General features: G+C 46.4%; 1 protein-coding gene across 1 annotated transcript in view; it reads left to right on the top strand.

Moving 5' to 3' along the window:
• Window positions 1-5,240: 5,240 nt before the first annotated feature.
• The window catches only part of LOC111963108 (prepronociceptin), a 30,766-nt gene continuing 15,323 nt past the window's right edge, over window positions 5,241-20,683 (top strand). The window contains exon 1 of the mRNA XM_023986334.2: window positions 5,241-5,346. The gene's annotated coding sequence lies outside the window, so the exon portion shown is untranslated. The remainder of the gene's footprint in view (window positions 5,347-20,683) is intronic.

Genomic DNA, 20,683 nt, shown 5'->3' with positions numbered 1-20,683 from the left:
ACAGTAGATGGTATAGAGTCGGTATATACATATGAGATGAGTACTGTAGGGTATGTAAACATAAAGTGGCATAGTTTAAAGTGGCTAGTGGTACATGTATTACATAAAGATGGCAAGATGCAGTAGATGATATAGAGTACAGTATATACATATGAGATGGGTAATGTAGGGTATGTAAACATTATATTATGTGGCATTGTTTAAGTGGCTAGTGGTACATTTTTACATAATTTCCATCAATTCCCATTTTTAAAGTGGCTGGAGTTGAGTCAGTATGTTGGAGCGGCCGCTAAATGTTAATGGTGGCTGTTTAACAGTCTGATGGCTTGAGATAGAAGCTGTTTTTCAGTCTCTCGGTCCCTGCTTTGATGCACCTGTACTGACCTCGGTTCTGGATATAGCGGGGTGAACAAGGCAGTGCTTGGGTGGTTGTTGTCCTTGATGATCTTGGTTCCTGTGACATCGGTGGTGTAGGTGTCCTGGAGGGCAGTAGTTTGCCCCCGGTGATGCGTTCTGCAGACCTCACTACCCTCTGGAGAGCCTTACGGTTGTGGCGGGCAGTTGCCGTACCAGGCGGTGATACAGCCCGACAGGATGCTCTCGATTGTGCATCTGTAGAAGTTTGTGAGTGCTTTTGGTGACAAGCCGAATTTCTTCAGCCTCCTGAGGTTGAAGAGCGCTGCTGCGCCTTCTTCACAACGCTGTCTGTGTGGGTGGACCAATTCAGTTTGTCGTGATGTGTACACCGAGGAACTTAAAACTTTCCACTTCTCACTACTGACCCGTCGATGTGGATAGGGGGGTGCTCCTCTGCTGTTTCCTGCAAGTCCACAATCATCTCCTTTGTTTTGTTGACGTTGAGTGTGAGTTATTTTCCTGACACCACACTCCGAGGGCTCACCCTCCTCCCTGTAGGCGTTCGTCGTTGTTGGTAATCAAGCCTACACTGTAGTGTCATCCGAAACTTGATGATTGAGTTGGAGGCGTGCATGGCCACGCAGTCGTGGTGACAGGGGTACAGGAGAGGGCTCAGAACGCACCCTTGTGGGGCCCAGTTGTTAGGATCAGCGGGGTGGAGATGTTGTTTACCTACCCTCACCACCTGGGGGCGGCCCGTCAGGAAGTCCAGAGACAGTTGCACAGGGCGGGTCGAGACCCAGGGTTCGAGCTTGATGACGAGTTTGGAGGTACTAGGGTGTTAAATGCTGAGCTGTAATCGAATGAACAGCATTCTCACATGGGTATTCCTCTTGTCCAGAATGGGTTTAGGGCAGTGTTGCAGTGTGGTTGCGATTGCGTCGTCTGTGGACCTATTGGGTCGGTAAGCAAATTGGAGTGGGTCTAGGGTGTCGGTAGGGTGGAGGTGATATGGTCTTGACAGTCTCTCAAAGCACTTCATGATGACGGAAGTGAGTGCTAGGGGCGGTAGTCGTTTAGCTATACCTTAGCTTTCTCTGGACAGGAACAATGGTGCCCCTCGAAGCATGTGGGAACAGAGACTGGGATACGGATTGATGAATATGTCCGTAACAACCAGCCAGCTGGTCTGCGCATGCTCTAGTAGCGGCTGGGAATGCCGTCTGGGCCTGCAGCTTGCGAGGTTAACACGTTTAAATGTTTTATCACCTCGGCTGCAGTGAGGAGAGCCCGCAGGTTTGGGTAGGGGGCCGTGTCAGTGGCACTAAAGTTGTTTAGCCTGTCTGGGAGCAAGACATCCTGGTCCGCGACGGGGCTGGTTTTCTTTTTGTAATCCGTGATTGACTGTAGACCCTGCCACATACCTCTTGTGTCTGAGCTGTTGAATTGCGACTCGATTTTGTCTCTGTACTGGGACTTAGCCTGTTTGATTGCCTTGCGGAGAGAATAGCTACACTGTTTGTATTCGGTCATGCTTCCGGTCACCTTGCCCTGGTTAAAAGCAGTGTCTGTCCTTCCAGGCATGGACTATGATGCTAACTTGGGCCCCTGTATTGAGTAAGGCACTGGCTTTAAGTCCACTCATGTAACATTGAATGATGCCCTTATTCCCTATGAGCCAGACTACTTTATCCTTCTTCACAGCTGTTTGACCTGTTGAGCATGAAGTAGAAGTTTTCCTTGGCTTGCCTCTCTTCTTGACACTAGCTGCTTCTCTGGATACGCATGGTGAGGCCATACTGCTGAAGTGCAGTCTCTGTACCTCGGCCCCTTGTAAACCTTCAGCTTGCTGCGGCCCGGTCACTGGTCGTTCCTCCGCCATGACCTGCTCTCATTTCCCAAACGCCTGAGGTTCTTAAGACAGCCTAACACCCTGTGTCCTTCCTTGTCACAATAGAAGCATTGTTCGAAACATTTCACACAGCCATATAGTCTCACTCATTTAGGCATAGGCGGGAACACTACCATGTGTGCTCAGGCTGTACTGGCTGTTTCAGGGAGTCTGTTATGCTTGCTAGAGATTCAACCTCTGCACTGAGTTGTTGTGTGGGGGTATTTTTGCTTTTACGGTCGGGGACCTCTTCCTTAGCATTAGGATCTTTACCAGGGTCTTCCTCAAGCTGCAAACATTTGTAGGTTTATGGCAGTGTTGATCCTACCTACATTGCCTCCTGCTTTCATCGTTTGTCATTTTCATTACATGCCTCAGTATAGCTTCATCACTTAGTTGGTTGCCTGAGAGGAGAGGTTTCAGCTCCCTGCAACATCACCATGTCTTTTCCCTAGTCCTTGGTAGGAATACACCTTGGACTATATCTGAGCTGTCCTATATGTCAGCATCGGCTTGTTTTGACGTGAACAGGGTTCTTTGTTTTAACCCTATAACTCGGTAGAGGAACTGTTGTGGCGTCTCATGCTTGTTTTGTTTGGTGCATATTAGCTCTTGGAATAGTTATGTGCTATTATTTTCACCCATATGAGACTGGAGAAACCCCTTCAGCTCAGCTACTGTGATGTCATCCTTATTTATGAGCATGTCCTTTAAGTTCCCTGGCTTTATTATCCTTCTGACTATCTATGGATCACTGACGTTCTCTTCGGCACCTTCTTGTTGGCAAATATCGTTGTAGCTTATGTTGGACGCATGGTTGCCTATTGGACCCCCCCGTATTTTGAATTCCCTCCAGTGTGGGTAGGAGAGATCTCTTAGGAAGACCACTTTGTCATGTGTCTGGTGTGATACAGATTCAGAATGACTACTACTGTGGTAGATTACTGTGTGGTTCTGTGTGCCGGGTCTCAACAAGCTGTAGTGTAGGAGTAAGTTTACATGAGGGAAGTTTCTTACCTAGCTCCTCATAGCCTGAGAGTAACCTCTGGTACTCTGTGTGTGGTATGTCATGGGCTACATTAGCTGTGGTTACATTAGCTGCATCAGTGGATAGAGAGAGTGTGTTGTGTGACTCGACATTAACCTCTGTGCTCGCAGGTGGTGTAACAGTTACACTACGGGCCTAGATAAGAGCTTAAATGGAATCTTTCAAAACGAACATTTCAACCATCCCCATATCCTCAGACTCAAGCAAAGGCTTACTACACATAAAAGTATTGACAAAATCAAAACACTCCTCATTACCCACTTCAAGCTCTGATGGATCTTTGTCTGGTATCTGACCCACGGTGTTGGCGACCTTAAAGAGTTCCTTAGCCCGACAGAACGTGCAGGCACTTCCTGATGTCCCACACTAGGGCTCTTCCTCCTGTTGTCTGACATGGCAACCTCTTCTTTTATCCCTCACACAGTCCCAGATGTCTGATTTACAGCCTCAACTCTCACTCTGATGTTCTGGAACACAGCCTCAGCTTCTGCTTGGTGCCAGATGTCATAGATCACTGGATCAGGTCCCAACCAGCAGGTGTCGCCGATCCCGGACGAGCCCCCAAAAATCTGTTACAGGTCCCAGATGATATGTTTCCTGAGTCTTCATTTAATAAAATAAAGTCAACCGGAGCTTAAAAATGTACTTTTACAACTTAAAAAGGGTTAACCTCTATGTTAAATCATTTCCACCTAGCGTGACTTATTACTTACAATGGGGAGACTTAGCATTTTATAGCTTCAACAAAAACTACTCCAAAATGTACCTTAAACATCACACAACCCATGCTGGCAAGATGGCGCCGACAGACATGGCAGCTCTGCTTCTAGCTCGTAAGCACAAGAATTTCGCCATAACATCTGCTAAATGTGTGTATGTGACCAATAAAATGTGATTTTAAATAGATAGCAAAACATGTTATCTTACTATTTCGAAGTATATTTTGTATAGTTATATATTACAAACCTGTAAAACAGGAGAAATTATGAGACAACAAGTTTTCTCAATAGAATGAGGAAGTAAGATCACAATCACCAGTGTAAAGGCCACCAACCAACAGATCTGCTGGCTCCACCTAGTGGTACCAATACATTTCAGTGAATATTAATGCTAAACCTGGAGGGAGGACTGCAATAATTAAATAAAAGTAATGCGTGTTATGGCTCAGAAATAATAAAACAATTTCTTAAAAATCTAAAACACACATCAAATTAACATAAAACTGTAAACAGTTTACATTTTGGGCGCGTCACATTAAAATGATTATGACTTTATCATCTGGAAACGACTCAATGAATACACTTTAAAAAAATCTATCTTATGATGTTTTTATGCTGTACTAAGACAGTGAAATTACAGTAGATCTAGACCTGTGTTCCTTATCTTGTGGGTATCTTTTAGGAGGCCTGAATAACGGCGAGAGAGGGATGGTGATGAGAGAGAGAGATGCAGAAAGAGAGAGAGAGAGCAAGATGCAGAGAGAGAGAGCGAGATGCAGAGAGAGAGAGAGAGATGGAGGAAGAGATGGTCTTGGGGTGATATTGGTACATAGTTTGTCTGTATTTTTAGCCCATCACAGTTTGTTCCCAGGAAGTGTGTTGGTCAGATGACGTAGGAGACCGCAGGTTAGATAGCCGCATTGATACACTGATGCGTCTGTCCATCATAAATAATAAGCCCCCTCTCTTCTCTTTCCCTCTGTATCTTTCACCCGCTTTCAATTGCCCCCTCTCTTTCCTCATCCACCCTCTCCCTCTCTCCATGTCTCCAACCCTTCCCTCCCTCTCTCTCTAACTCTCCAACCCTTCCCCACTCTCTCTTTCCACCCTCTCCCCCTCTCTCCAGCCCCCCTCCTCTCTGTGATGAAAGTGAAAAGGGGATGCAGGGGGCAGCACCAAAGGGAGGGGTGTGCCCCTCTATAAGAGGTCTGAGCAACAGCCTGTATGTATAGATGAAATACACTGAGATAGAAGACAGGACACTTACTAGAACTACTGTACTGTAGACCTAAATCACCCAAAAGACCTACGCCCAAACGCCTCATACACAGGTAAGTCTGACCTTAGACCTTCGGGCTTTGGCTTAAGGTGTGGGGGTGGAGGAGAACTCACCTGGCTTGGTTTGAGATGGGACCCTTCCCTGACTGCCACTGAAGGAGTTTGGGTTCAGCTTTAAAGCCGAGAAGTTGCCAACGGCTTAGTGCAGTTTGGCATATCTTATGGTGGCTAGTTTATTTATAGTTTGGCATATCTTATGGTGGCTAGTTTATTTATAGTTTGGCATGTGTTGGGAATTGGGTTATTAGGGTTCGTTAGCTTTGAGCAGCGTATCATTTCTCTCTGGGTTTTCGTTGAAGTTGGGTGGACTTTTCCACACTGTCATTGAAATGCGAGGCATGTACACTGCACCTGAAACAAATGAGAAGAACTGAAAAGAGGGAACTGGAAAAACCACAACAATAAGTTGGTTGAATTCGTCTGATAAATGTATCTGATGTGACACAAACACATAAGGAGAAAAGCAGAAAATAGCATTGCTCATACTGCAATTTCTTTCACTGAGAATGTGAAGTAACATGGCAATATATTACAGTAACTCGTTGGTGTTATCTCCTTAGCGATTTAATTGGGTTGTACGGTATATACCTCGGGGAGTTTTGCGATGTGTATCAAGCACTCTCTCTTTTATTCCCTTTTACTGCGCTCTTTCTCTTTCCGTGCTCTCCTCTTTGGGTGCACTCTTTTTCTCTTTCCGTGCTTTCTTTCTTCAATATCTTTCTGTGCTGTTTTTCTGTCGGTGCTCTTTCTCGCTCTTCCCGGTGCTTGTGGCACAGTTAAAGTCCTGACCCATGACAGGAGCATATTTTTCCCATTACTCTCATTATTATCCTATTGATCCCCTCGTCCTCAAATCAATGCATCTCCACAGAGACGATGCAAGACTATTATTTTACACAGTTAATACCCGAGGGAGAAGATTAAATGTTCAATCTCTACGCTTAGGTGCAAAATACTAGCTGCAAATACATTTACTGTTGATGATCTAATGACGGTAGAGAATGAACCACATAGCTGCCTATAATGCCTGCGAAAGCTCGGGGGCAGTTTCTGTTGCTTTCCAGGACTCAGTTTGTGTGTTCTGTCAATGGAACACCACCACCACTTAAATGAGTGGCTATTCTACAATTAATGAATTCCTGCCTTTTAATTGGCTTTGATTAAACTTGACTATTTTAAAGGTTCATTCCAAACCTGGTTTAACAGTGGTTTGTTTGATGTAGGGGTTTTCCTTTGAATATCAGTCAATATCAATTTGGGTTTATTTAAAGGAGTCAATCAGGATTCCCGGCTCTTGACTAGCTTTTAACTGATTATTGGCTTAAGCTGTACATGACTAGCAGCCTCTTGGGTGATAAAGGCTAGTTGGTGGGCTAATACTGGTGTTTCCAGTGGTGAAGGCACAGAGGGACCCAGGAGGTCAGATTTAAAGCTGTACATCGACCAGAGCTGCTATCGGTCAAATTTCATTATAGGCTGATATTTGAGAGCACAGCGGGACTCTACTTAAGCAAATTACCTTTATCTTTTTCTGAAAATATACTCTGTATAAACGCTGTGTTTCAAATAGAATTTGAACATAATCCAAATAGGCTTTTTTTAGGATGACATCTTTTCATTTGTAATTCCTCAAATGAATGGAATGATGTGTTATTTCCTTTTAGCATATTCCTGAAGACTTGCGTTAGCTCCCCAAGCATATGCTTACAACCCTGGTTAAAAATCCAGTCGGTCACATATGAGCTCCGTGACCAATATTATCGTCTCAGGGACCAGGTTTTTCTGCCGTTACCCTACGTCTTCACTACACCGATTAGACTCAGAATGTGTGTGTGTGTGTGTGTGTGTGTTGGTGTGTGTGTTGTAGTGTTGGTGTTTGTTTTGTTTGTGTGTGTGTGTGTGTGTGTGTGTGTGTGTGTGTGTGTGTGTGTGTGTGTGTGTGTGTGTGTGTGTGTGGTGTGTGTGTGTGTGTGTGTGTGTGTGTGTGTGTGTGTGTGTGTGTGTGTGTGTGTGTGTGTGTGTGTGTGTGTGTGTGTTGTGTGTGTGTGTGTGTGTGTGTGTGCTTGTGTGTGTATGCGTGCATCTGCGTACTTGCTTGCTTGCACCCGCCCGTGTGTCTGCGTGTCTGCATGACTGCATTCATATTTGCTTGTCTGCGTGTGTGTGTAAGAGAGAGCGAGAGGAGTGTATAAATGTTATTTTAAAGGGATTCCAAGACAATTAAACGCTGTCTCCTCAGACCTGGGGGCAGAATAATTCTAAGCTTTCCCCATCCGGCACGACACAGATTTGCGGAAACTGTGAAATTAGCCCTTGATTAGCTCTCTTGTTGTTCTTCTGTGCAGCTGTTTGAATGGGCCTCAGCATCAGATAGAGACACAAAATACCTTCTACTCTTGAGTCATGTTAATGACACGGTTTATGTTATGTTGTAATAGTTGAAAAGTTGTTGGAAACCCTCAAATATAGTTGTGGATCAGTTGTGTAGTACTACCGGCAGTACTAGGCAGCCACTCAGTCTGAAGAGAAAAGAGAGTGAAGACTAACGGCATCCATATCAGGAAGTTGTCAAACTGCATTCCTAATATGGACGCCATCAGTGATGTAGTGGTAAAGAAGATGGTTGGTTATGTGAAAAAAGTAACACTCTCTATACTTAATTTTTTTGGTGTGATTTTTATTTTTTATATACAACACATACAACACAAAAACAAAACGGCCATTATAAAAAACATTCTCAAAGATTTTCAAATTCTGTCAAATGTGTCTGGTTTTTGTTTGATTTTGTAATATATATATAGTCTAATGGGATGTACAGTACCAGTCGAAAATTTGGACACACATACTCATTCAACGGTTTTTCTTTATTTTTACTATTTTCTACAATGTAGAATAATAGTGAAAACATCAAAATTATGAAATAATGCATGGATTCATGTAGTAACCAAAAAAGTGTTAAACAAATCAAAATATATTTTAGATTCTTCTAAGTAGCCACCCTTTGCCTTGATGACAGCTTTGCACACTTTTGGCCTTCTCTCAACCAGCTTCACCTGGAAAGCTTTTCCAACAGTCTTGAAGGAGTTCCCACATATGCTGAGCACTTGTCGGCTGCTTTTCCTTCACTCTGCGGTCCAACTCATCCCAAAACCATCTCAATTGGGTTGAGGTCGGGTGATTGTGGAGGCCAGGTCATCTGATGCAGCACTCCATCACACTCCTTCTTGGTCAAATAGCCCTTACACAGCCTGGAGGTGTGTTGGGTCATTGTCCTGTTGAAAAACAAATGATAGTCCCACTAAGCGCAAACCAGATGGGATGGAGTATCGCTGCAAAATGCTGTGGTAGCCATGCTTGTTAAGTGTGCCTTGAATTTTAAATAAATCACCTACATTGTCACCAGTAAAGCACCCCCATACCATCACACCTCCTCCTCCATGCTTCACAGTGGGAACCACACATGCAGAGATCATCCGTTCACCTACTCTGCGTCTCACAAAGACACGGCGGTTGCAACCAAAAATCTCAAATTTGGACTCATCAGACCAAAGTACAGATTTCCACGGTCTAATGTCCATTGATTGTGTTTCTTGGCCCAAGCAAGTCTGTTCTTATTATTGGTGTACTTTAGTAGTGGTTTCTTTGCAGCAATTCGACCATGAAGGTCGGTTTCACACAGTCTCCTCTGAACAGTTGATGTTGAGAAGTGTCTGTTACTTGAACTCTGTGAAGCATTTATTTGGGCAGAAATGTCTGAAATACAGAATACAGTTAACTCTAACTTATCCTCTACAGTAGCGGTAACTCTGGGTCTTCCTTTCCTGTGGCGGTCCTCATGAGAGACAGTTTCATCAAAGCGCTAGATGGTTTTTGCGACTGCACTTGAAGAAACATTCAAATTTCTTGACATTTTACGGACTGAATGACATTCATGTCTTAAAGTAATGATGGACTGTCGTTTCTCTGCTTATTTGAGCTGTTCTTGCCATAATATGGACTTGGTCTTTTACCAAATAGGGCTATCTTCTGTATACCATCCCTACCTTGCCACAACACAACTGATTGGCTCAAACACATTAAGAAGGAATGAAATTTCACAAATAAAGTTTTAACAAGGTACACCTGTTAATTGAAATGCATTCCAGGTGACTACCTCATGAAGCTGGTTCAGAGAATGCCAAGAGTGTGCAAAGTTGTCATCAAGGCAAAGGGTGTCTACTTTGAAGAATCTCAAATATAAAATATATTTTGATTTGTTTCAAACTTTTTTGGTTACATAGCTCAGCAAAATAATAAACGTCCCTTTTTCAGGACCCTGTCTTTCAAAGATAATTCGTAAAAATCCAAATAACTTCACAGATCTTCATTGTAAAGGGTTTAAAAACTGTTTCCCATGTTTGTTCAATGAACCATAAACAATTAATGAACATGCACCTGTGGAACGGTCGTTAAGACACTAACAGCTTACAGACAGTAGGCAATTAAGTTTCAGTTAAGAAAACTTAGGACACTAAAGAAGCATTTCTACTGACTCTGAAAAACACCAAAAGAAAGATGCCCAGGGTCCCTGCTCATCTGCGTGAACGTGCCTTAGGCATGCTGCAAGGAGACATGAGGACTGCACGATCGTGACCAGGGCAATAAATTGCAATGTCCGTACTGTTAGACGCCTAAGACAGTGCTACAGGGAGACAAGACGGACAGCTGATCGTTCTCGCAGTGGCAGACCACGTGTAACAACACCTGCACAGGATCGGTACATCCGAACATCACACCTGTGGGACAGGTACAGGATGGCAACAACAACTGCCCGAGTTACACCAGGAATGCACAATCCCTCCATCAGTGCTCAGACTGTCCGCAATAGGCTGAGAAGAGGCTGGACTGAGGGCTTGTAGGCCTGTTGTAAGGCAGGTCCTCACCAGACATCACCGTCAACAACGTCGCCTATGGGCACAAAGCCACCATCGCTGGACCGGACAGGACTGGCAAAAAGTGTTCTTCACTGACGAGTCGCGGTTTTGTCTCACCAGGGGTGATGGTCGGATTCGCGTTTATCGTCGAAGGAATGAGCATTACACCGAGGCCTGAACTCTGGAGCGGGATCGATTTGGAGGTGGAGGGTCCGTCATGGTCTGGGGCGGTGTGTCACAGCCTCATCGGACTGAGCTTGTTGTCATTGCAGGCAATCTCAATGCTGTGCGTTACAGGGAAGACACTCCTCCCTCATGTGGTACCCTTCCTGCAGGCTCATTCTGACATGACCCTCCAGCATGACAATGCCACCAGCCATACTGCTCGTCTTGTGCGTGATTTCCTGCCAAGACAGGAATGTCAGTGTTCTGCCATGGCCAGCGAAGAGCCCGGATCTCAATCCCATTGAGCACGTCTGGGACCTGTTGGATRGGAGGGTGAGAGCTAGGACCATTCCCCCCAGAAATGTCCGTGAACTTGCAGGTGCCTTGGTGTAAGAGTGGGGTAACATCTCACAGCAAGAACTGGTAAATCTGGTGCAGTCCATGAAAAGGAGATGCACTGCAGTACTTAATGCAGCTGGTGGCCACACCAGATACTGACTGTGAATTTTGATTTTGGCCCCCCCTTTGTTCAGGGACACATTATTCCATTTCTGTTAGTCACATTTCCGTGGAACTTGTTTATTTCTCAGTTGTTGAATCTTGTTATGTTCATACAAATATTTACACATGTTAAGTTTGCTGAAAATAAACGCAGTTGACAGTGAGAGGATGGTTCTTTTTTTTACTGAGTTTACATGATTCCATTTGTGTTAACTCATATTTTTTTAATATCTTTTCACTATTATTCTAAAATGTAGAAAATAGTAAAAATAAAGAAAACCCTTGAATAAGTGTCCAAACTTTTGACTGGTACTGTAGGTACGGTAGATAGTTCAGTCCTCCAGTTTGTTATTGAGGGTGGATATGAGGCGTTCCAATTCTTGTCAATAATTGAAAAAAAATTCAATTAGACTTACATTACACAACTTTCTCTGATATTGATCACCAGTATTTACATATCCAACAAACATAATCGTGAAGATGGATGGATATAAATTCCTAGACACAATGAAATGATAGCACATACATTATTCCAAAATGGTGTCAGTTGTCACAGGACCACAGCATGTGTTTGTGCTTTTTGCATCTCCAACAGACATGTGACATTTCTGGGTGCATTACATTCATTTTGACAGTAGTGTAGTAAGTCGTATGAATTATCTTAAATTGAGGTAGTTTATGTCTTACGTTGTAGGAGCAGGTATGAACACTTTCACATATACAGTTGAAGTCGGAAGTTTACATACACTTAGGTTGGAGTCATTAAAACTTGTTTTTCAACCACTCCACAAATTTCTTGTTAACAAACTATAGTTTTGGCAAGTCAGTTAGGACATATAGTTTGGGCATGACACAAGTAATTTTTCCAACAATTGTTTACAGACAGATTATTTCACTTTTAATTCACTGTATCACAATTCCTTTAGGTCAGATGTTTACATACACTAAGTTGACTGGGCCTTTAAACAGCTTGGAAAATTCCAGAAAATTATGCCATGGCTTTAGAAGCTTCTGATAGGCTAATTGACATCATTTGAGTCAATTGGAGGTGTACCTTTGGATGTATTTCAAGGCCTATTTTCAAACTCTGTGCCTCTTTGCTTGACATCATGGGAAAGTCAAAAGAAATCAAGACATTGTTAACCTCCACAAGTCTGGTTCATCCTTGGGACCAATTTCCAAACGCCTGAAGGTACCACGTTCATCTGTACAAACAATAGTACGCAAATATTAACACCATGGGACCACGCAGCCGTCATTCCGCTCTGGAAGGAGACGCGTTCTGTCTCCTAGAGATGAACGTACTTCGGTGAGAAAAGTGCAAATCAATCCCAGAACAACAGCAAAGGGCCTTGTGAAGATGCTGAAGGAAACAGGTACAAAAGTATCTATATCCACAGTAAAACGAATCCTATATCAACATAACCTGAAAGGCCGCTCAGCAAGGAAGAAGCCACTGCTCCAAAACCGCCATAAAAAAGCCAGACTACGGTTTGCAACTACACATGGGGACAAAGATCATACTTTTTAGAGAAATGTCCTCTGGTCTGATGAAACAAAAATGGAACTGTTTGGCCATAATGACCATTGTTATGTTTGGAGGAAAAAGGGGGAGGCTTGCATGCCGAAGAACACCATTCCAACCGTGAAGCACGGGGGTGGCAGCATCATGTTGTGGGGGTGCTTTGCTGCAGGAGGGACTGGTGCACTTCACAAAATAGATGGCGTCATGAGGACGGAAAATTATGTGGATATATAGAAGCAACCTCTCAAGACATCAGTCAGGAAGTTCAAGCTTGGTCGCAAATAGGTCTTTCAAATGGACAATGACCCCAAGCATACTTTCAAAGATGTGGCAAAATGTCTTTAGGACAACAAAGTCAAGTTATTGGAGTGGCCATCACAAAGTCCTGACCTCAATCCTATAGAAAATGTGTGGGCAGAACTGAAAAAGCGTGTGCGAACCAGGAGGCCTACAAACCTGACTCAGTTACACCAGCTCTGTCAGGAGGAATGGGCCAAAATTCACCCAACTTATTGTGGGAAGCTTGAGGAAGGCTACCCGAAATGTTTGACCCACGTTAAACAATTTAAAGGCAATGCTACCAAATACTAATTGAGTGTATGTAAACTTCTGACCCACTAGGAATGCGTTGAAAGAAATAAAAGCTGAAGTAAATCATTCTCTCTACTATTATTCTGACATTTCACATTCTTAAAATAAAGTGGTGATCCTATCTGACCTAAGACAGGGGATTTCTACTAGGATTAAATGTCAGGAATTATGAAAAACTGAGTTTAAATGTATTTGGCTAAGGTGTATGTAAACTTCCGACTTCAACTGTATATGACCAATGGTTTTTCCACTCAAGATCTATTTCCAAGTTTTTCCTTTTTCCAGGTAGAGTTTCAATCAACACTTGATATAACGTGGCAATCAACATCTTTGGTGTAGCAGCTTCTTTCAGTATTTTGTTCTATGTTGGATCCATTACGTCCATCCAGATTCTGTTGAAGTGATTGAATAAGAATTCTGAGTTGTAAGAACTTAATGAAATTGACCTTGGATTATCCAAATCTTTCTTGTAATTGATTGAATGATAATAGAGATCCATCATAGTACACATGTAAAAAATGAATGATACCACTTTGGAAGCAGGACTTAAAGGTGTAGTCATTCAACTCTAGAGGTAAGGTGGGGTTTTTCCAAATAGGGGTGCCTGGTGATATTGGTTCTTTCCACCTCATGAATTTGTGTACATTTTCCGAAATACAAATGGAATTGAGAATCATTTGGATTGTATTTTTTCTTCAATGCCTTGGACCCGAAGTCGTGAATATACAGTATTTTAGATAATATGGTATTCCATTTGTGGCTTCAAAACTTTCAATAATTTTTTTCACAAAAGGTGTGTAAAAAGCTCACGCAAAATTACAAAGGTGTGTAAACGGTGTTTACATGTTTTGACCCTCACCTACACCACTGGATACCGTACTAGACACGTTTTACATGTCTGATCAATTGAGGGAGAAATAAGAAATGAGTTGACTGTTTTTCTAATATTACTTTTCAATTGCAAATGCTTCGTTACGTTGTGCCCTATGGAACATTGTCCTAAATCTCCCTTCAAAAATGGATTTAAAAAAGTATTGTTCCTCTTCTTTCGAAGTGGCTCATCCTTGTTGGATAAATTGGGAGCTGAACAGAATGACACGCAATGACATGTGTTTGGAGGAAGAATTAGAGGTCTGTATCTCTCCATTCTCCTCATTATTGACAGCTCATGGGGTGTTCTTTGATAAAGGGTCGGAGGTCGTGTGTGTGGTGGTGAACACCTGGCGAGGACTGGTCTAAACTCACAGGATTAGAGTGTGTTAATCCAATCATAATGCCACAACTCAGTTGGGCTCCTCTCTCTCTTTGTGTGATTCCAGGATCTTATGAGATCTCTCTGTCCCGTTTATTATCCCTTTCTACAGTCAGGGACGAGGTGTTTGCAAATATGTGTGCTTGTGTGTGGCTGTGTGCGTGCGTAGGTGTGGACATGCATATACACATTTGTGTGCATGTGTTTGCGTATATGTGCGCATGTGTGTAACACACCTCTGAACTGCCTCACCTCTACTCCTAACCTCCAGTGAAGTGAATTAATCTCAATAAAGAGAGAGATTGATTTAGGTCCATGTGTATCTCTTAATGCCTTCTCCATTAGATCAGCCTCTGCCACGTCATGGTTGTCACGGCAAATCAACTCTGCTGCTGCCTCTCACTGCATCATAGGTCTGAAGTGTGTCATGCTATTATTGATATATACACTCATCGGCCAGTTTATTAGGTACACCCATCTAGCACCGGGTCTAGTACCATTGCCTCCAGAACAGCCTGACATTCTTCTGGGCATTTCTACAAGGTGTCAGAAACGCTCCACAAGGCTGTTGGTCCATACTAATGCAATGGCATCACGCAGTTGCTGCAGATTGTGTAGCTGGTGTAGAGGCTCCAGCAGCGCGCCGACACTGACCTCGGGGACGACCCGGAGGACAAGGCGCAGGGCGATCCGGATGGAGACGGTGGAACTCCCGCAGCAACGAAGGGTCCAAGACGTTCTCCACCGGCACCCGGCATCTCTCCTCCGGACCGTACCCCTCCCACTCCACGGGAGTGGGAGGCCCCTCGCCCGAGGCCCCTCAGGCCGGTGGTGGCTGGTCCACTCCAGGAGTCTGAGGTGCGGGAGGCCCCTCGCCCGACACCTCGAGTCCAGGATGGCTGGAACAGCATACGCCGGGGCCCCCTCGATGTCCAGAGGGGGCGGAGGAACCTCCCGCACCTCAGACTCCTGGAGTGGACCAGCCACCACCGGCCTGAGGAGAGACACATGGAACGAGGGATATATACGGTAATCTGGGGGAAACTGTAACCTGTAGCATACCTCGTTCAGTCTCCTCAGGACTTTGAATGGCCCCACAAACTGCAGGGCAGGCGGAGGGGCAGGTTTCGGGTCGAGAGCCAGACCCGGTCCCTCGGTGCGAACACCGGGGCTTCACTGCAGTGGCGGTCGGCGCTCGCCTTCTGCCGCCTCACGGCTCATTGCAGGTGCACATGGGCGGCGTCCCAGGTTTCCACCGAGCGCTTAAACCATTCGTCCACCGCAGGAGCCTCGATCTGGCTCTGATGCCAAGGTGCCAGAACCGGCTGATACTCCAGTACGCACTGGAAAGGAGAGAGGTTAGTGGAAGAGTGGCGGAGTGAGTTTTGGGCCATCTCTGCCCAGGGGATGAACGCCGCCCACTCCCCCGGCCTGTCCTGGCAATATGACCGCAGAAACCTACCCACATCCTGGTTTACTCTCTCCACCTGCCCGTTACTCTCGGGGTGAAAACCTCAGGTGAGGCTGACCGAGACCCCAAGATGTTCCATGAACACCCTCCAGACCCTGGACGTGAACTGGGGACCCCGATCAGAGACTATGTCCTCAGGCACCCCGTAGTGCCGGAAGACGTGAGTGAACAGGGCCTCCACAATCTGTAGGGCCGTAGGGAGACCGGGCAAAGGGAGGAGACGGCAGGACTTAGACAACCGATCCACAACGACCAGGATCGTGGGAGGAAGATCCGTCACAAAGTCCACCGACAGGTGCGACCACTGCCGTTGTGGAACGGGTAGGGGTTGTAACTTCCCTCTGGGCAGGTGCCTGGGAGCCTTGCACTGGGCGCACACCGAGCAGGAGGAAACATAAACCCTCACGTCCTTGGCCAAGGTGGACCACCAGTACTTCCCACTAAGACAGCGCACCGTCCGACCGATGCCAGGATGACCAGAGGAGGGTGACGTGTGGGCCCAATAGATCAACCGGTCACGGACAGCAGACGGAACGTACAGGCGCCCAGCTGGACACTGGAGAGGAGTGGGCTCTGTACGTAACGCCCGCTCGATGTCCGCGTCCAGCTCCCACACCACCGGTGCCACCAGGCAAGAGGCCGGGAGTATGGGAGTGTGATCCATGGACCGCTCCTCTGTGTCATACATCTGGGACAGTGCGTCTGCCTTAGTGTTCTGGGAACCTGGTCGGTAGGACATGGTGAACACAAAACTGGTCAAAAACATGGCCCACCTTGCCTAGCGAGGGTTTAGTCTCCTTGCCGCACGGATGTACTCCAGATTGCGGTGGTCAGTCCAGATGAGAAAAGGGTGTCTCGCCCCCTCAAGCCAATGTCTCCACGCCTTCAGAGCCTTGACGACAGCCAACAGCTCCCAGACCCCCACATCATAGTTTCGCTCCGCCGGGCTGAGCTTCTTCGAAAAGAAGGCACAGAGGCGGAGCTTCGGTGGCGTACCCGAGCGCTGAGAGACAACGGCTCCTATCCCAGCCTCGGACGCGTCCACCTCCACTATGAACGCCAAAGAGGGATCCGGATGAGCCAGCACGGGAGCCGAGGTAAACAGAGCTCTCAGGTGACCAATAGCCCTGTCCGCCTCAGCCGACCACTGCAGTCGCACCGGTCCCCCCTTCAGCAGTGAGGTAATGGGAGCCGCTACCTGACCAAAGCCCCGGATAAACCTCCGGTAGTAGTTGGAAAACCCTAGAAACCGCTGCACTTCCTTTACCGTGGTGGGAGTCGGCCAATTACGCACGGCTGAAATGCGGTCACTCTCCATCTCCACCCCTGACGTGGAAATGCGGTACCCTAGGAAGGAGACGGACTATTGGAAGAACAGACATTTCTCAGCCTTGACGTACAGGTCATGATCCAACAGTCGAGCAAGCACCCTGCGCACCAGGGACACATGCTCGGCGCGTGTAGCGGATTATATCAGAATTACGTCGATATTCACCACTACACCCTGCCCGTGCAGGTCCCGGAAAATTTCGTCAACAAAGGCCTGGAAGACTGATGGAGCATTCATCAACCCGTACGGCATGACGAGGTACTCATAGTGCCCTAAGGTGGTACTAAATTCCGTCTTCCACTCGCCCCCCTCCCGGATACGCACCAGGTTGTAAGCACTCCTGAGATCCAATTTTGTGGAGAAGCACGCCCCGTGCATTGACTCGATCGCACTGGCGATGAGAGGCAGCGGCTAGCTGTACCTCACAGTGATCTGATTGATACCCCGATAGTCAATACACGGGCGCAGACCTCCATCCTTCTTCTTCACAAAAAAGAAACTCGAGGAGGCAGGTGAAGTGGAGGGCCGAATGTATCCCTGCCCCAGGGATTCGGAGACATATGTTTCCATAGCCGCCGTCTCCTCCTGTGACAGAGGATACACGTGACTCCTGGGAAGTGCTGCGTCTACCAGGAGATTTATCGCACAAGCCCCCCGTCGATGGGGTGGTAATTGAGTCGCCCTCTTCTTACAGAAGGCGAGAGCCAAATCGGCATATTCTGAGGGGATGCGCACGGTGGAGACCTGGTCTGGACTTTCCACCATAGTCGCACCGATGGAAACCCCTACACACCTCCCTGAGCACTTTCCTCCTGCGTAACCATGCCTAGTGGAGCGGTGGCCTCCCTAATCACCCCTGACCCTAATGGTCGACTATCTAGGGCGTGCACAGGGAAGGGCATATCCACAGGCACAAGGGGGATCCCTAAACTATGGGCAAATGAACGGTCAATAAAATGTCCCAGCTGCGCCTGAATCTACGAGCGCCTTATGCTGGGAATGCGGGGAAAACTCAGGAAATTTAATAAACACATACATGTGAGCAACAGGGGGCTCTGGGTGAGCCTGGTGCCGACTCAACTGGGGTGACACGATAGTGCCCTGCCTGCTGCCTCGACTCACGGTGGAACCCCCCCAGCACCGACCAGAAGTGTGCCCTCTGCGGCCACAGATGGTGCAGGGATTGGCCCCTCCTCCGGTCGCCCTAAGCGCAGCACCTCCCAGCTCCATGGGCTTCGGAGCGGAGGTGCTGGGGGATGGAACTTACAGGCCCCAATCCGGACGTTCGTGGGTAGCCAGCAGGTTGTCCAGCCGGATGGACTGGTCCACCAGCTGGTCCAATGTGAGGGTGGTGTCTCGGCAGGCCAACTCCCGACGGATGTCCTCGCGCAGATTGCACCGGTAGTGATCGATCAGGGCCCTATCGTTCCATCCCGCGCTGGCGGCCAGGGTCCAGAAGTCCAAAGCGAAATCCTGCGCGCTCCTCCTCCCCTGCCTCAGGTGGAACAGACATTCACCCACCGCTCGACCCTCAGACGGGTGGTCGAAAATGAGCCGAATCCCGCTGGGACCGGGTGAAGGAGGGGTGGACAGTGGGGCCTGCTGTAGTGGGGCTGGTGGAGGCGCTGGAAGACCTCCTCCTCTCTCCCAACGATCCATCGTCTGCAGCACGCAATCCATGGCGGTGCCCAGACGTTGCAACATGGTCGCGTGCTGCTGGACGCGCTCCTCTATCACCACAGGGAGGGCGTCTGCTCCTGCTGACTCCATTCGGCGGGTGAGTGATTCTGTAATAGTGCCTGTGTGTAGCTGGTGTAGAGGAGTCAGGCGCAGGACAGCAGATATGAGTAATAAACGTAATTTACTCAAATATTCACAAATACAAACACAATAAATTCGAGCCCACGATAACGGACCGTATTACAAACAACTGAGGGGGAAAAGAGGGTTAAATAATGAACAAGTAATTGGGGGATTGAAACCAGGTGTGTAAGACAAGGACAAAACAAATGGAAAATGAAAAGTGGATCGGCGATGGCTAGAAGGCCGGTGACGTCGACCGCCGAACGCCGCCCGAACAAGGAGAGGGACCGACTTCGGCGGAAGTCGTGACAGGTACATTCAGGACTGCCACTGACTGGATTTTTTTTGTTTGTCGCACCATTCTCGGGTAACCCGCACTGTCGTGCGTGAAAAGCCCAGGATCGTGGACATTCAGATACTAAATCCGGCGTGCCTGGCACCGACGATCATACCATGCTCAAAGTCGCTTAGGTCAGTGGTTATCAAGCCTGTCCTCGGGGACCTCCAGTCGTTCCGTGTATTTGATTTATTCCAGAGCTAGCACACCTTCTTCAACTTGTCAACTAATTATCAAGTTTTGAGAACCACTGGCTTAGGTAACACGTTTTTTCCCATTCTAGCGTTCAATCGAACAGTAACTGAATGCCTCAATGCCTGTCTGCCTGCTTTACATAGCAAGCCACGTAACTCACTGTCTGTAGGAGCAATCAATTTTCATGAATTGGGTGGTGTACCTAATAAACGGTCCGGTGAGTGTATAATTATATTATGGTTTATTAGTCAAGGTTCACAATGGTCTCTCCTTGCCATGGTCATTTTGAGTCAGTGTGACCCAAATAGAAAGAAGATATTTGTCGGTCCGTTCAGATTGTGGGTTCATCTTCATTGACTTTTAGCGGTGTTTGACATTTCCCACCCAGGGGATACCTGTTGTGTCATTGATGGTGTCAATGATGGTATCAATGATGGTGTCAATGATGGTAAATGATAGATGGTTCGGCAACAGTGTGAACGGTGTGTGAGTGAATGGTGTGGTGAGGTTTGATAGATCAATGTTTCCCAAACCTCCCCTCGAATATACCCCTAGCTCTGCCATTTCATTTATTGTATCTATTTATACAGTTGAAGTCGGACGTTTACATAAACCTTAGCCAAATACATTTAAAGTCAGTTTTTCACAATTTCTGACATTTAATCCTAGTAAAAATCCCCTGTCTTAGGTCAGTTAGGATCACCACTTTATTTTAAGAATGTGAAATGTCAGAATATTAGTAGAGAATGATTTATTTCAGCTTGTATTTCTTTCATCACATTCCCAGAGGGTCAGAAGTTTACATACACTCAATTAGTATTTGGTAGCATTGCCTTTAAATTGTTTAACTTGGGTCAAACGTTTCGGGTAGCCTTCCACAAGCTTCCCACAATTAAGTTTTGGTGCAGCCAGTTTTGGCCCATTCCTCCTGACAGAGGCTGGTGTAACTGAGTCAGGTTTGTAGGCCCTCCTTCTCGCACACACTTTTTCAGTTCTGCCCACAAATGTTCTATAGGATTGAGGTCAGGGCTATGTGATGGCAACTCCAATACCTTGACTTTGTTGTCCATAAGCCATTTTTCTATAACTTTCGAAGTATGCTTGGGGGTCATTGTCCTATTTTGGAAGACCCATTGTGCGACGAAGCTTGAACTTCCTGACTGATGTCTTGAGATGTTGCTTCAATAATTCCATATCATTTTCCTGCCTCGTGATGCCATCTATTTTGTGAACGTGCACCAGTCCTC

The sequence above is a fragment of the Salvelinus sp. IW2-2015 genome, linkage group LG4q.2 (assembly GCF_002910315.2).
Source record: "Salvelinus sp. IW2-2015 linkage group LG4q.2, ASM291031v2, whole genome shotgun sequence".
Taxonomy (NCBI): domain Eukaryota; kingdom Metazoa; phylum Chordata; class Actinopteri; order Salmoniformes; family Salmonidae; genus Salvelinus; species Salvelinus sp. IW2-2015.
This window is presented reverse-complemented; position numbering and strand designations above follow the sequence as displayed.